Source organism: Oryzias latipes, chromosome 19, assembly GCF_053564925.1.
Source record: "Oryzias latipes strain Hd-rR chromosome 19, Olatipes_Hd-rR_3.1".
NCBI lineage: Eukaryota > Metazoa > Chordata > Actinopteri > Beloniformes > Adrianichthyidae > Oryzias > Oryzias latipes.
In genome coordinates, this window is record NC_136255.1 from 11,038,382 (window position 1) to 11,054,154 (window position 15,773).

Here is a 15,773-nt window from a genome sequence, read left to right on the forward strand (position 1 = left end):
GCTAATTTACATGTGAGCACACAGCCGGGGGGGGGGGGGGGGGGGGGGGGCTAACTCCACTCCTGCAGCAGGGGAGACTGATGAAAAGCTTGAGGATGTAAGATTGAATAAATAAAATCCTAGAGTTGACCAGTTCATTTTATAAATGTAAATATTTTTTATTTTGGTGCTGATAAACTAAACAGATGTTATGATAAAAATATTTGCTTGAGTCAAAATGTCCAAAAATTTGCTTTCAGCACAATAGGGTGATTAAGGTGGTTAAATGTTTCTCGTACGTATAGTGCTGCTTTTCAAACGTGGAGCTTTGTAAGACGCATCTAATTCTGAAATCTCAGCTTCCTGAGACAAACGGCTGATTTCCTATGAAGCTTGATTATATGATCATGCTTCATGATCAATTATGAACATATATAGCTCGTCCAAAATTGTCATATCCATGGGTTCAGAATGGAAGTTTCATCAAATCTATTTAATTTCAGTGAGATCAGACAAGGAATGTGAACGTGAGAGCAACATTTGTGCATGGCGAGATACCCAACTTCGCCGCTCTGTCACGACCACACCCCCGCGTTGAAAGATTTGTTTTTCATCAGAGTAAACTTCAATGGTTTTTCAACAGGTGGACGTCATTTTGAGGTGTGTTTGCTCATCCTACTTGGAGCAGTGATGCTCCAAGTAAAAAATGTCATTTCCTGTTGCCAACAGGTGGCGCTACACCTGTTTCGGATTTTTCCACTGCAGATGTGTTCAAAGTCAGACTACAATCATGCACAACAAATTTGGATCAGATTAGATTATTTATGGCTGAGTAATGGCCATTTTTCTTTTCATGGCGTGATTTCGAAACGACCTCAAATTTTGACGCGCCGCCACGGTCACAAACAACCGTAAAAACTTAAAAGCTTCGCAATTTAAGATCGGACATGTGTTTAGTTTACAAAACCAAAGTTTGGAGTCATTGTTCAAAAATCTCTAGTAGGAGTTCGTTCTAGAACGAGGCCTGCAAAGGACCAAAATAGAGCAAAACTGACATATTGACATCAATATAGCAGACTTCCTGTGCGACTGACAGCTTGGTCCCAAGAGACTTTTTTGTAGGTTTCCATCTGATGAACATGTCCTGTAAATAGCAAGCTTGTATGTTAAAGAACATGGCGGGGCTCTCAAAAACAAACATGGTAGGTGGCGCTATTGAGCCGTTTTTTGTTCACCCATGCAAGTGCTGTGTATCTAAGTTGGAGATATGTAAGAGGTCTCTCATTCTGAAATCTCAGCCTCGTGATACAGACGGCTGATTTTTTATGAATTTTTAATTATCTGACTGCAACGCAATCAACCACTTCCTGTTTGGTGGTGGCTTGCGCAGGCACCGTCAGGTGTACACCCATGAAACTTTACACGATGAGAGAAGACCCTTATGAGTATCTCCTGTTGTAATTTTATGAATGTCGGACAAAGCACAGAGAAAAGATAGGTCAGAATGTGACATAAAATGTATTTGTCAATATCTAGGTGGCGCTATGGAGCTCGTCCAAGATTGTCATATCCATGGGTTCAAAATGGAAGCCTCATCACCTCTATTGAATTTCAGTGAGATTGGACAAGGAATGTGCACGTGAGAGCAACTTTTGTGTGCATGGCGAGACGCCCAACTTCGCCGCTCTGTCACGACCACACCCCCGCATTGAAAGTTATGGCTTTTTATCAGAGTAAACATCAATGGCATTTCAACAGGTGGACATCATTTTGAGGTGTGTCGGCTCATCCTACTTGGAGCAGTGATGCTCCAAGTAAAACATGTCATTTCCTTTTACCAGCAGGTGGCGCTACACCTATTCCAGATTCTTCCACTGCAGATGTGTTCAAAGTCAGACTACAATCATGCATATCAACTTTGGATCATATTGGATTTTGCATGGCTGAGTAATGGCCATTTTTCTTTTCATGGCGTGTTTTCAAAATGACCTCCATTTTCGACGCGCCGCCACGGTCACAAACAACCGTAAAAACGTAAAAGCTTCGCAATTTAACATTGGACATGTGTTTAGTTTACAAAACCAAAGTTTGGAGTCATTATTCACAAATCTCTAGGAGGAGTTCGCTCTAGAGTGAGGCCTGCAAATGTCCAAAATGAAGCAAAAATGACATATTGACCTCAATATATCAGACTTCCTGTGCGAGTGACAGGTGGGTCCTTTCAGACTTTTTTGTAGGTCTCCATCTGAAGAACATGCCCTGTAAAAATCAAGCTTGTACGTTAAAGCGTATGCGGGGCGTCGGGACAAAAGTCACTGTAGGTGGCGCTATCAAGCCGTTTTTCTGCGCCCATGCCAATCTCCTATAAAATACGAAATTTTTCGCGACTCCTGATGTGTGTGCCAAATTTGGTGAGTTTTGGGGTATGTTAAAGGCCTCAAAAAGGCGACTCTTCCGGTAGAATAATAATAATAATAATAATTAAAGCTACAAGTAGCATTTAGCGGGCCCGAGCACGTGCGACCGCATGGCACGAGCGACCGCCCCGTGAGCAACGCCCTGCTCGAGCCATTCTCGTCGTTTTTTCTTGTCCATTCTGGAGCTCCAAGCTATTGTTAATACGACAGCAGCCTGGGGGGGGGGGGGGGGGGGGGCTGTAATCTGTTGCCTTAAGGGACAAAGACTTTTGCATATAGCATGAAAAAAATTCAAGCAATGATGATAATTGCTATCACTGTCCCTAAGGATGAGAACAATAGAACTCATTCAATTTCCACTACAATGTCTAGATGAGTGTCAGCTATGTCTGATAACTTGGCCAATTAGCTGGACCGGGATCTTGCAAAGTGCAGGTGGTTAACGTCCAGTGTGATGAGTCTGTGGACGGCAACAGTACAGCATAGCTTTTGGTTTCCACAAGAGAAGAACTCCTGACACATCTGCCCTAACAGACAACTACAAGAGGAGTTGAAATGTATAACACGGTGAAGGAGTTTTTGTGCAGAAAAAGGTACAATTAGAAAAGCTGGTAGCAGTGACTGCAGATGGGACTCCTGCTATGATCAATAGACAAACAGGTTTCATCACTCACTGTAAAGCTGACCCAGACTTTCCAAAATGTCTGCATTACTGCTGCGTCATTCACCAGCAGGCCTTATGTGCAGAAGTGATTGGCTCTGGACATATAATGACTCTTATTCTGAAAATCGTAAACAACCTCAGCTGCAAAGCAAAACAGCACAGGATTTTTAAGGTGCTATTGGAGGAGATGTCTGTTGAATATGGTGAATATGAACATTGTGAATCTGAACTTGCATTCTTGACTGACATTACTGGAAAACTAAACCACTTGATCTGTGAGCAGCAAGACAATGGCAAAACTATTTTTTTTTGACCAGCCTGCCTTAGCCAGTGTTTTTCTTGTGGGGATCTTTTCTGCCAGGGCTTGTCAGCTTGGTCAGTGGATGTTGCTGCAGTTGTCTCCCTTGCTGGGACAGCTGGAGTTAAACACAGCAGCTCACGGCTCTGAAGTGGACCCCGTTGCTGTCCCAGTCTGGATGGGCACTGTGGCGATGTTCCAATGGCCAGGCTGGCTCCTGGTATAAAGAGATTCCCAAATGCCATTTCCTAACCGCAGAGCCAAGGATGTGTTTACATGTTTAGGTCAAAAATGTGATGGACAGCTTCATGTTGTCTATTGATGTAAGTTTAAACCTAAACATGCCACCCTGTTATTAATCCAGTTGATATGGTTCTCCATCTGTGTCTAGGTGATAGAAAAGCATTTTTTTTTATATTTAGAGCTCTAAGCAAACAAACAGTTGTCTATATAAAAGAGCTTTTACAATTGTGCACTTTTAGCAGGTCTCTGAGTTCATGTGACCAATGTATGGTGGATTTTCACAGACCTTGTTTAAAACGGAAGGTGAGAGAGACTTAGAGAAATGGCTTCATTGTTCTGGAGTTCTTTGTTTCATCCACAGAAGAGTAGAATTGGTGATTGATTTTGAAAAGCTGCTGAAAAAAGTATCTTTTTCAAATTGCAATTTCTAACTTGGGTTTTACATTTTGTGTTCCATTTTCTGTGCTTTATTTGGGAAGCATTTGTTATTTGTTTGGTGTTTTTAAGGTTCTGCAAATATACACATCATTTTTTAGAGACATTTGTTATCAGTTGTGTTTGTTGATTTGTAGTTTAATTTCATTGGATGTATAGATGTCGTGTGGGGGGGAGGCTCGAGAGCAGGTAGGACCCAGGCGCAGAGACGGGAGGCAAACGGGTTCAGGGCAAGTGGGTTTATTTAACTAACAAAAAGCGCTGCAGAGCAGGATGACAAAACTAAAAACAAAAACTTACTGTGGCATGGCAAGGGACATGGACGCCAGACAAGAAGACGTGATCAACATGAGCAGAAGTTAATGGACCAGCACAGGAGGAAGGCAGAGACAAGACTTATATACAGACAGGGCAGACAAGACACAGGTGAACACGATTAGGGCAGATGGGGACCAAAGGAAGTAAAACTCAAGAAACATGACAAGACAGGAAACCTTTCAAAATAAAACAGGAAACAGAGCCAAACAAGACAGAACAAGAACTAAAGCGAAAAACAAGACAACAAACTGAAACCATGACAATAGAAAGGAAAAGAAGTTCGAACATTGATTATAAAAAAGGATATAAGAGATAAAAAAAAAAGAAAAAGGAAAAGAAAAAAGATGGGATGGTGGGGCCTGTAAGTGGCACCGACAGTCCTTTGGTGGGCGGGGGGAGGGTCAGCTGGGGGAGTTGGGGTTCTGTTCAGCAGGCTGACTGCAGTGGGGAAGAAGCTGTTCTTGTGGCGCGAGGTCCTGGTCCTTATGGACCGGAGCCTCTTGCCAGAAGGGAGGGGCCGAAAGAGATTATGTCCTGGATGAGAGGGGTTGGCTACAATCCTGGCTGCCCGCCTCCAGGTCCTGGAGATGTGCAGCTCCTGGAGAGACGGGAGGTGGCAGCCGATCACCTTCTCTGCTGAGTGGATGACGCGTTGCAGCTTGGCCTTGTCTCTGGCCGTGGCCGCAGCGAACCAGACTGTGATGGAGGACGTGAGGGTGGATTCGATGATGGCGGTGTAAAAGTCTACCAGCATCTTTTCAGGGAGGTGAAACTTCTTCAGCTGCCTCAGGAAGTACATCCTCTGCTGGACCTTCTTAGTGATGGAGCTGATGTTCTGCTCCCACTTGAGGTCCTGGCTGATGATGGTTCCCAGGAAGCAGAAGGACTCCACAGAGGTCACCGGGGAGTCACAGAGGATGACAGGGGGAGGGGGGCTGGGGCCTTCCTGAAGTCCACTGTCATCTCCACTGTCTTCAGAGCATTAAGCTCCAGGTTGTTAGCGCTGCACTATGACACCAGCCTGGCTATTTCACTCCTGTAGGCCGACTCATCTCCGTCAGAGATGAGGCCGATGAGTGTGGTGTCGTCAGCAAACTTCAGGAGTTTGACAGACAGGTGACCAGCTGTGCAGCTGTTTGTGTACAGGGAGAGTAACAGGGGTGAAAGGACACAGCCCTGGGGGGATCCGGTGCTTGTGGTCCGAGTATCTGAGACGAGCTTCCCCAGCCTCACATACTGCTGTCTGTCCGTCAGGAAGTCTGTGATCCACCTGCAGGTGGAGTCAGGCACATTCATCTTGGAGAGTTTTTAATACTAAAGATGTATGAAAGACATACCGAAAAAATATGTCTTTCAGTGTTTAACTGGCTGTCTTTGGATTATGCATGCCTGAGTAATGACCATTCTTACTCCTCATCTCTCTGTTCACTGCTTGCTAATTTACATAGCAGGGGTCCCAGCAGGAGGGGGCGGGGTTGTAACACGACTCCTTCAGCAGAGCCAGGCTGAGAGAGGCTTTGACATGTAAGATGTTAGATGTTAGAATGCCAGATGTTAGAATGACCAGTTCATTTTATATCTATGAAAATATTCAGGGAGCTATGGGACATGTTCAGCTTTAGGTCTGTGAAAATTGGTGTCGATTGTTGAAACATAAGTTACCATAAAAAAATGTTTGTTTGGAGTCTAGACAGATTTAACACAGGTTTTTTAATTTTTTTGTGCTGATATTTGAAAGATAAGTTATGCAAAAAAATAGGTGTTTGCAGTTTTGCCTAAAAAGACGTTTTCGGACCTTTTTGGATGTAATGCTCTCTAAGATGTCACCTGTAACTTCAATCATTCTGAATTTTTTTAGGAAGCAGTAGCACATAAATGCCTATGAAAGTTGAATTCTTGGTGCTGATAACCTAAACAGAATTTATGCTAAAAATCTTTGTTCAGTCCAAAATTTCATTAAAAAAATCAAGTGATGAAGTTTCTCGTAGACCCTATAGTGTTACATTTCAAAGCTGGAGGTTATTAAAGGCATCTAATTCTGAAATCTCAGCTTCCTGAGACAAACGGCTGATTTATAATAAATTTCTATTATTTGGGTGTACATAATCGACCACTTCCTGTTAAACAGGCACCGTCAGGTGTACACCCATGAAACTTTACATGATGAGAGAGGACCCTTCTGAGTATCTCCAGTTTTAATTTCATGCACATCGGACAAAGCAAAGAGAAAATACAGGGCAGAATGTGCCCAATGCAATAACTAGGTGGCGCTATAGAGCTCGTCCAAGATTGTCATATCCATGGGTTCAGAATAGAAGCTTCATCATATCCATTGAATTTCAGTGAGATTGGACAAGGAATGTGCACGTGAGAGCAACTTTTGTGTGCATAGCGAGATGCCCAACTTTGCCGCTCTGTCACGACCACACCCCCGCATTGAAAGTTATGGTTTTTTGTCAGAGTAAACTTCAATGGCTTTTCAACAGGTGGACGTCATTTTCAGGTGTGTCGGCTCATCCTACTCGGAGCAGTGATGCTCCAAGTAAAACATGTCATTTCCTCTTGCCAGCAGGTGGCGCTACACTTTTTCCAGATTTTTTCACTGCAGATGTGTTCAGAGTCAGACTACAATCATGCACATCAATTTTGGATCAGATTGGATTATGCATGGCTGAGTAATGGCCATTTTTCTTTTCATGGCGTGTTTTCGAAACGACCTCCAATTTTGACGCGCCGCCATGGTCACAAACATCCATAAAAACTTAAAAGCTTTGCAATTTAACATCGGACATGTGTTTAGTTTACAAAACCAAAGTTTGGAGTCATTATTCATAAATCTCTAGGAGGAGTTCGTTCTAGAAGGAGGCCTACAAATGTCCAAAATAGAGCAAAAATGACATATTGACACCAATATAGCAGACTTCCTGTGCGACTGACAGCTTGGTACCAAGAGACTTTTTTGTAGGTTTCCATCTGATGAACATGTCCTGTAAAAATCAAGCTTGTATGTTAAAGCATATGCGGGGGCTCGGGACAAATGTCACTGTAGGTGGCGCTGTCGAGCCGTCTTTGTGCGCCCATGCCAATCTCCTGTAAAATACGAAATTTTTCGCGACTCCTGATGTGTGTGCCAAATTTGGTGAGTTTTGGGGTATGTTAAAGGCCTCAAAAAGGCGACTCTTCCGTCGGAAGAAAAAGAATAATAATAATAATAATAATAATTAAAGCTACAAGTAGCATTTAGCGGGCCCGAGCACGTGCGACCGCATGGCACGAGCGACCGCCCCGTGAGCAACGCCCTGCTCGAGCCATTCTCGTCGTTTTTTCTTGTCCATTCTGGAGCTCCAAGCTATTGTTAATACGACAGCAGCCTGGGGGGGGGGGGGGGGGGGGGGGGGGGGGGCTGTAATCTGTTGCCTTAAGGGACAAAGACTTTTGCATATAGCATGAAAAAAATTCAAGCAATGATGATAATTGCTATCACTGTCCCTAAGGATGAGAACAATAGAACTCATTCAATTTCCACTACAATGTCTAGATGAGTGTCAGCTGTGTCTGATAACTTGGCCAATTAGCTGGACCGGGATCTTGCAAAGTGCAGGTGGTTAACGTCCAGTGTGATGAGTCTGTGGACGGCAACAGTACAGCATAGCTTTTGGTTTCCACAAGAGAAGAACTCCTGACACATCTGCCCTAACAGACAATTACAAGAGGAGTTGAAATGTATAACACGGTGAAGGAGTTTTTGTGCAGAAAAAGGTACAATTAGAAAAGCTGGTAGCAGTGACTGCAGATGGGACTCCTGCTATGATCAATAGACAAACAGGTTTCATCACTCACTGTAAAGCTGACCCAGACTTTCCAAAATGTCTGCATTACTGCTGCGTCATTCACCAGCAGGCCTTATGTGCAGAAGTGATTGGCTCTGGACATATAATGACTCTTATTCTGAAAATCGTAAACAACCTCAGCTGCAAAGCTAAACAGCACAGGATTTTTAAGGTGCTATTGGAGGAGATGTCTGTTGAATATGGTGAATATGAACATTGTGAATCTGAACTTGCATTCTTGACTGACATTACTGGAAAACTAAACCACTTGATCTGCGAGCTGCAAGACAATGGCAAAACTATTTTTTTTTGACCAGCCTGCCTGAGCCAGTGTTTTTCTTGTGGGGATCTTTTCTGCCAGGGCTTGTCAGCTTGGTCAGTGGATGTTGCTGCAGTTGTCTACCTTGCTGGGACAGCTGGAGTTAAACACAGCAGCTCACGGCTCTGAAGTGGACCCCGTTGCTGTCCCAGTCTGGATGGGCACTGTGGCGATGTTCCAATGGCCAGGCTGGCTCCTGGTATAAAGAGATTCCCAAATACCATTTCCTAACTGCAGAGCCAAGGATGTGTTTACATGTTTAGGTCAAAAATGTGATGGACAGCTTCATGTTGTCTAAACATGCCACCCTGTTATTAATCCAGTTGATATGGTTCTCCATCTGTGTCTAGGTGATAGAAAAGCATTTTTTTTTATATTTAGAGCTCTAAGCAAACAAACAGTTGTCTATATAAAAGAGCTTTTACAATTGTGCACTTTTAGCAGGTCTCTGAGTTCATGTGACCAATGTATGGTGGATTTTCACAGACCTTGTTTAAAACTGAAGGTGAGAGAGACTTAGAGAAATGGCTTCATTGTTCTGGAGTTCTTTGTTTCATCCACAGAAGAGTAGAATTGGTGATTGATTTTGAAAAGCTGCTGAAAAAAGTATCTTTTTCAAATTGCAATTTCTAACTTGGGTTTTACATTTTGTGTTCCATTTTTTGTGCTTTAATTGGGAAGCATTTGTTATTTGTTTGGTGTTTTTAAGGTTCTGCAAATATACACATCATTTTTTAGAGACATTTGTTATCAGTTGTGTTTGTTGATTTGTAGTTTAATTTCATTGGATGTATAGATGTCGTGTGGGGGGGAGGCTCGAGAGCAGGTAGGACCCAGGCGCAGAGACGGGAGGCAAACGGGTTCAGGGCAAGTGGGTTTATTTAACTAACAAAAAGCGCTGCAGAGCAGGATGACAAAACTAAAAACAAAAACTTACTGTGGCATGGCAAGGGACATGGACGCCAGACAAGAAGACGTGATCAACATGAGCAGAAGTTAATGGACCAGCACAGGAGGAAGGCAGAGACAAGACTTATATACAGACAGGGCAGACAAGACACAGGTGAACACGATTAGGGCAGATGGGGACCAAAGGAAGTAAAACTCAAGAAACATGACAAGACAGGAAACCTTTCAAAATAAAACAGGAAACAGAACCAAACAAGACAGAACAAGAACTAAAGCGAAAAAAAAGACAACAAACTGAAACCATGACAATAGAAAGGAAAAGAAGTTCAAACATTGATTATAAAAAAGGATATAAGAGATAAAAAAAAAAGAAAAAGGAAAAGAAAAAAGATAAAATATTGATTTAATTGCATTTTGAATGAATAAAAAACAATGATTAATAGAATCAGAATCAGAATCAGGAATCAGAAAAAGTTTTATTGCCAGGTTCAGTAGAGCGCACTTTACAAAACGAGGAATTTGACTTGGTGTATAGTGCAATTAAGAATAAGTTAAAAATTAAGTTAACAACAACAACACACTATATACAGTAGAGTAAGGTGAATTAAAGTGGGAGCACAGATGGGCTGGGATGGTGGGGCCTGTAAGTGGCACCGACAGTCCTTTGGTGGGCGGGGGGGGAGGGGGGGGTCACCTGGGGGAGTTGGGGTTCTGTTCAGCAGGCTGGCTGCAGTGGGGAAGAAGCTGTTCTTGTGGCGCGAGGTCCTGGTCCTGATGGACCGGAGCCTCTTGCCAGAAGGGAGGGGCCGAAAGAGATTATGTCCTGGATGAGAGGGGTTGGCTACAATCCTGGCTGCCCGCCTCCAGGTCCTGGAGATGTGCAGCTCCTGGAGAGACGGGAGGTGGCAGCCGATCACCTTCTCTGCTGAGTGGATGACGCGTTGCAGCTTGGCCTTGTCTCTGGCCGTGGCCGCAGCGAACCAGACTGTGATGGAGGACGTGAGGGTGGATTCGATGATGGCGGTGTAAAAGTCTACCAGCATCTTTTCAGGGAGGTGAAACTTCTTCAGCTGCCTCAGGAAGTACATCCTCTGCTGGACCTTCTTAGTGATGGAGCTGATGTTCTGCTCCCACTTGAGGTCCTGGCTGATGATGGTTCCCAGGAAGCAGAAGGACTCCACAGAGGTCACCGGGGAGTCACAGAGGATGACAGGGGGGAGGGGGGCTGGGGCCTTCCTGAAGTCCACTGTCATCTCCACTGTCTTCAGAGCATTAAGCTCCAGGTTGTTAGCGCTGCACTATGACACCAGCCTGGCTATTTCACTCCTGTAGGCCGACTCATCTCCGTCAGAGATGAGGCCGATGAGTGTGGTGTCGTCAGCAAACTTCAGGAGTTTGACAGACAGGTGACCAGCTGTGCAGCTGTTTGTGTACAGGGAGAGTAACAGGGGTGAAAGGACACAGCCCTGGGGGGATCCGGTGCTTGTGGTCCGAGTATCTGAGACGAGCTTCCCCAGCCTCACATACTGCTGTCTGTCCGTCAGGAAGTCTGTGATCCACCTGCAGGTGGAGTCAGGCACATTCATCTTGGAGAGTTTTTAATACTAAAGATGTATGAAAGACATACCGAAAAAATATGTCTTTCAGTGTTTAACTGGCTGTCTTTGGATTATGCATGCCTGAGTAATGACCATTCTTACTCCTCATCTCTCTGTTCACTGCTTGCTAATTTACATAGCAGGGGTCCCAGCAGGAGGGGGCGGGGTTGTAACACGACTCCTTCAGCAGAGCCAGGCTGAGAGAGGCTTTGACATGTAAGATGTTAGATGTTAGAATGCCAGATGTTAGAATGACCAGTTCATTTTATATCTATGAAAATATTCAGGGAGCTATGGGACATGTTCAGCTTTAGGTCTGTGAAAATTGGTGTCGATTGTTGAAACATAAGTTACCATAAAAAAATGTTTGTTTGGAGTCTAGACAGATTTAACACAGGTTTTTGGATGAAAAGGATTTTTTATAAATCATCTGTTACACTTTTAAGTCTGAAAAAAATATGGAAGGCAGCAAACACAGATCCCTACCGTTTTTAATTTTTTTGTGCTGATATTTGAAAGATAAGTTATGCAAAAAAATAGGTGTTTGCAGTTTTGCCTAAAAAGACGTTTTCTGACCTTTTTGGATGTAATGCTCTCTAAGATGTCACCTGTAACTTCAATCATTCTGAATTTTTTTAGGAAGCAGTAGCACATAAATGCCTATGAAAGTTGAATTCTTGGTGCTGATAACCTAAACAGAATTTATGCTAAAAATCTTTGTTCAGTCCAAAATTGTATAGGAAAAAAAGAGGTATGAAGTTTCTCATAGACCCTATTGTGTTACATATCAAAGCTGGAGGTTATTAAAGGCATCTAATTCTGAAATCTCAGCTTCCTGAGACAAACGGCTGATTTATAATAAATTTCTATTATTTGGGTGCACATAATCGACCACTTCCTGTTACGCAGGCACCGTCAGGTGTACACCCATGAAACTTCAGATTATGAGAGAGGACCCTTCTGAGTATCTCCAGTTTTAATTTCATGCACATCGGACAAAGCAAAGAGAAAATACAGGGCAGAATGTGCCCCATACAATAACTAGGTGGCGCTATAGAGCTCGTCCAAAGTTGTCATATCCATGGGTTCAGAATGGAAGCTTCATCATATCCATTGAAATTCAGTGAGATTGGACAAGGAATGGGCACATGAGAGCAACATTTGTGTGCATGGCGAGACGCCCAACTTTGCCGCTCTGTCAAGACCACACCCCTGCGTTGAAAGATATGTTTTTTATCAGAGTAAACTTCAATGGTTTTTCAACAGGTGGACGTCATTTTGAGGTGTGTCGGCTCATCCTAATTGGAGCAGTGATGCTCCAAGTAAAACATGTCATTTCCTGTTGTCAGCAGGTGGCGCTACACCTTTTCCGTATTCTTCCACTCCAGATGTGTTCAGAGTCGGACTACAATCATGCATACCAATTTGGGATCAAATTGGATTATGCATGGCTGAGTAATGGCCATTTTTCTTTTCATGGCGTGATTTCGAAACGCCTTCGAATTTTGACGTGCCGCCACGGTCACAAACAACCATAAAAACTTAAAAGCTTCGCAATTTAACATCAGACATGTGTCTAGTTTACAAAACCAAAGTTTGGAGTCATTGTTCACAAATCTCTAGGAGGAGTTCGTTCTAGAACGAGGCCTGCAAATGACCAAAACACAGCAAAAATGACATATTGACATCAATATAGCAGACTTCCTGTGCAACTGACAGCTTGGTCCCAAGAGACTTTTTTGTAGGTTTCCATCTGATGAACATGTCCTGTAAATATCAAGCTTGTATGTTAAAGAACATGGCGGGGCTCGCGAAAACAAACATTGTAGGTGGCGCTATTGAGTCATTTTTGTGCACCCATGCGAGAGCTGTATATCTAAGGTGGAGATATGTAAGAGACATCTCATTCTGAAATCTCAGCCTAGTGATACAAACGGTTGATTTTTTATGAATTTTTAATTATCTGACTGCAACGCAATCAACCACTTCCTGTTTGGCGGTGGCTTGCGCAAGCACCGTCAGGTGTACGCCCATGAAACTTTAAACAATGAGAGAAGACCCTTGTGAGTATCTCCTGTTGTAATTTTATGAACGTCTGACAAAGCACAGAGAAGAGAAAGGTCAAAATGTGACAAAAAATGTATTTGTTTATATCTAGGTGGCGCTATGGAGCTCGTCCAAGATTGTCATATCCATGGTTTCAGAATGGAAGCTTCATCATATCCATTGAAATTCAGTGAGATTGGACAAGGAATGTGCACGTGAGAGCAACTTTTGTGTGCATGGCGAGACGCCCAACTTCGCCGCTCTGTCACGACCACACCCCCGCATTGAAAGTTATGGCTTTTTGTCAGAGTAAACTTCAATGGCTTTTTAACAGGTGGATATCATTTTGAGGTGTGTCGGCTCATCCTACTTGGAGCAGTGATGCTCCAAGTCAAACATGTCATTTCCTCTTGCCAGCAGGTGGCGCTACACCTGTTCCGGATTCTTCCACTGCAGATGTGTTCAGAGTCAGACTGCAATCATGCACATAAATTTTGGATCAAATTGGATTATGCATAGCTGAATAATGGCCATTTTTCTTTTCATGGCGTGTTTTCAAAATGACCTCGAATTTTGACGCGCCGCCACGGTCACAAACAACCGTAAAAACTTAAAAGCTTTGCAATTTAACATCGGACATGTGTCTAGTTTACAAAACCAAAGTTTGGAGTCATTATTCATAAATCTCTAGGAGGAGTTCGTTCTAGAACGAGACCTGCAAATGTCCAAAATGCAGCAAAAATGACATATTGACATCAATATAGCAGACTTCCTGTGCAACTGACAGCTTGGTCCCAAGAGACTTTTTTGTAGGTTTCCATCTGATGGACATTCCTTGAAAAAATCAAGCTTGTATGTCAAAGCCTGTGGCGGGGCTCGCCAAAACAAATTTTGTAGGTGGCGCTATCGAGCCATTTTTGTGCACCCATGTCAGTCTCCCATAAAATATAAAATTTTTCGCGACTCCTGATGTGTGTGCGAAATTTGGTGAGTTTTGGGGTATGTTAAAGGCCTCAAAAAGGCGACTGTTCCGTCGGAAGAAAAATAATAATAATAATAATCCGAGTAAATACAATAGGGTCCTTGCACTACGTGCTCGGGCCCTAATAATAACTCTAACAGATACAATAGGGTCCTTGCACTCCGTGCTCGGGCCCTAATAACTCTTACAGATACAATAGGGTCCTTGCACTCCGTGCTCGGGCCCTAATAATAATAATAATAATAATAATAAACATTCGAATTACAATAGGGTCCTTGCACTCCGTGCTCGGGCCCTAATAATAATAATAATAATAATAATAATAAACATTCGAATTACAATAGGGTCCTTGCACTCCGTGCTCAGGCCCTAATTATCAGGCCATCGCTACAGTCCAATGTTTACAAACACACAATTTCACAGACATGTGGCCAAACAGTGTGGCTTAATGTTCTAATAATATTCCATTTGTATTATTTTGATGTGGGAAAACAACAAAGGGCTGAAATTGAAGAAACTAAAATGTGAAAGGATTTGCCATTGATTATTGTTTACTTGTTTGTTTGTACAAGAATTTAACGTAGCTTCACGTAGCTAACGTGTAGCTGTGTCAGACTGTTTATGTTATCCATGCCACCCTGCGTCCCTCGCCGCTGGAACGTCAAGCTTTCAGCCCAAATACCAGCTCGCTTAACTCAACTCAAATATTACTAATAATGACAGCATTCTGGGGATAAAAGTTGCAGGATATCTGTGTTTAAAATATTGTCATTTGTATTAAACTTGATACATGTTGATTGTGCCTGCAGCACAATGCCAACATAAAAAGCATCCAGTGTTTTATGGCTTTGATGTTTTCCAAGCCTGTTATAAAGTGAATAAACTCATTTTGACAATAGTTTGTTTACATAAAATTGATAATGGTGTCACTTTTACCTATAAAGGTCACATAGCTGAGTATTTATCTATTAGTACTTTATTTTAAAAATGTACTTAATTTCCTAATTGTTTAAATGACAAAAAAAATTGTATTTGGTGCCATTTTTTCAACTTTGAGCCCTTGCCCCTCTATGACCCTGTGCACGACCCTGTAAAGGATAAAGACATAAATGAATGGGGTGCGTGAAGAGCTGATTGCATCGGACAGTAACTGTAGAATAAGGTGTGTCAACATACAGTATATTATGGTATAAATGAGAAGTTTATGGTCATTTTTTTTATTGCTTAGAAAAGTGTTCCTACTGTTTTCGTGTGTTAAATTTGAGCATTCTGTTGTTTTGTTTTTTCTTAATTGTTCGAGATTGAAAAAAAATACCCCTTTTATTCCACTTTTTCCAACCTTAAAAGTAAAAGATTGTAAGTCTATTATATTAGAAAAACTTCATAAAATCATAAGCATTAAACATAAAATCAGTTTTTTTGGATGTAATTTGGTATTTTACTGCATGGAATAGAAATGAAAAAATCTCAAAATGAGGCTTTGACAGCAATTAGATGGTTAAAAACAATTGTGATTAAAAATAGTTTAAGTGAATAATTAATTACAAGTCACGAATAATTAATAGCACAAAAAATTAATCGTGTGACAGCACTAACACTTAGGTTTGTTTAAGCGAAATCAACTTATTTTTTTACATATTGCAAACAAGGTTACAGTAGGGTTGGGCGATGTCCCTTAAATTGGCCGTTGACGATGTTTGCTGTCAACCATCGGGATGGACGATGACATCGTCGG

The 15,773-nt window shown here is 42.4% G+C and overlaps 1 protein-coding gene across 50 annotated transcripts in view; it reads right to left on the reverse strand.

Annotated features, from left to right (window-relative positions):
* The window catches only part of LOC101172448 (ankyrin-3), a 228,478-nt gene that overhangs the window by 51,498 nt on the left and 161,207 nt on the right, over positions 1-15,773 (reverse strand). The window lies entirely within an intron of this gene.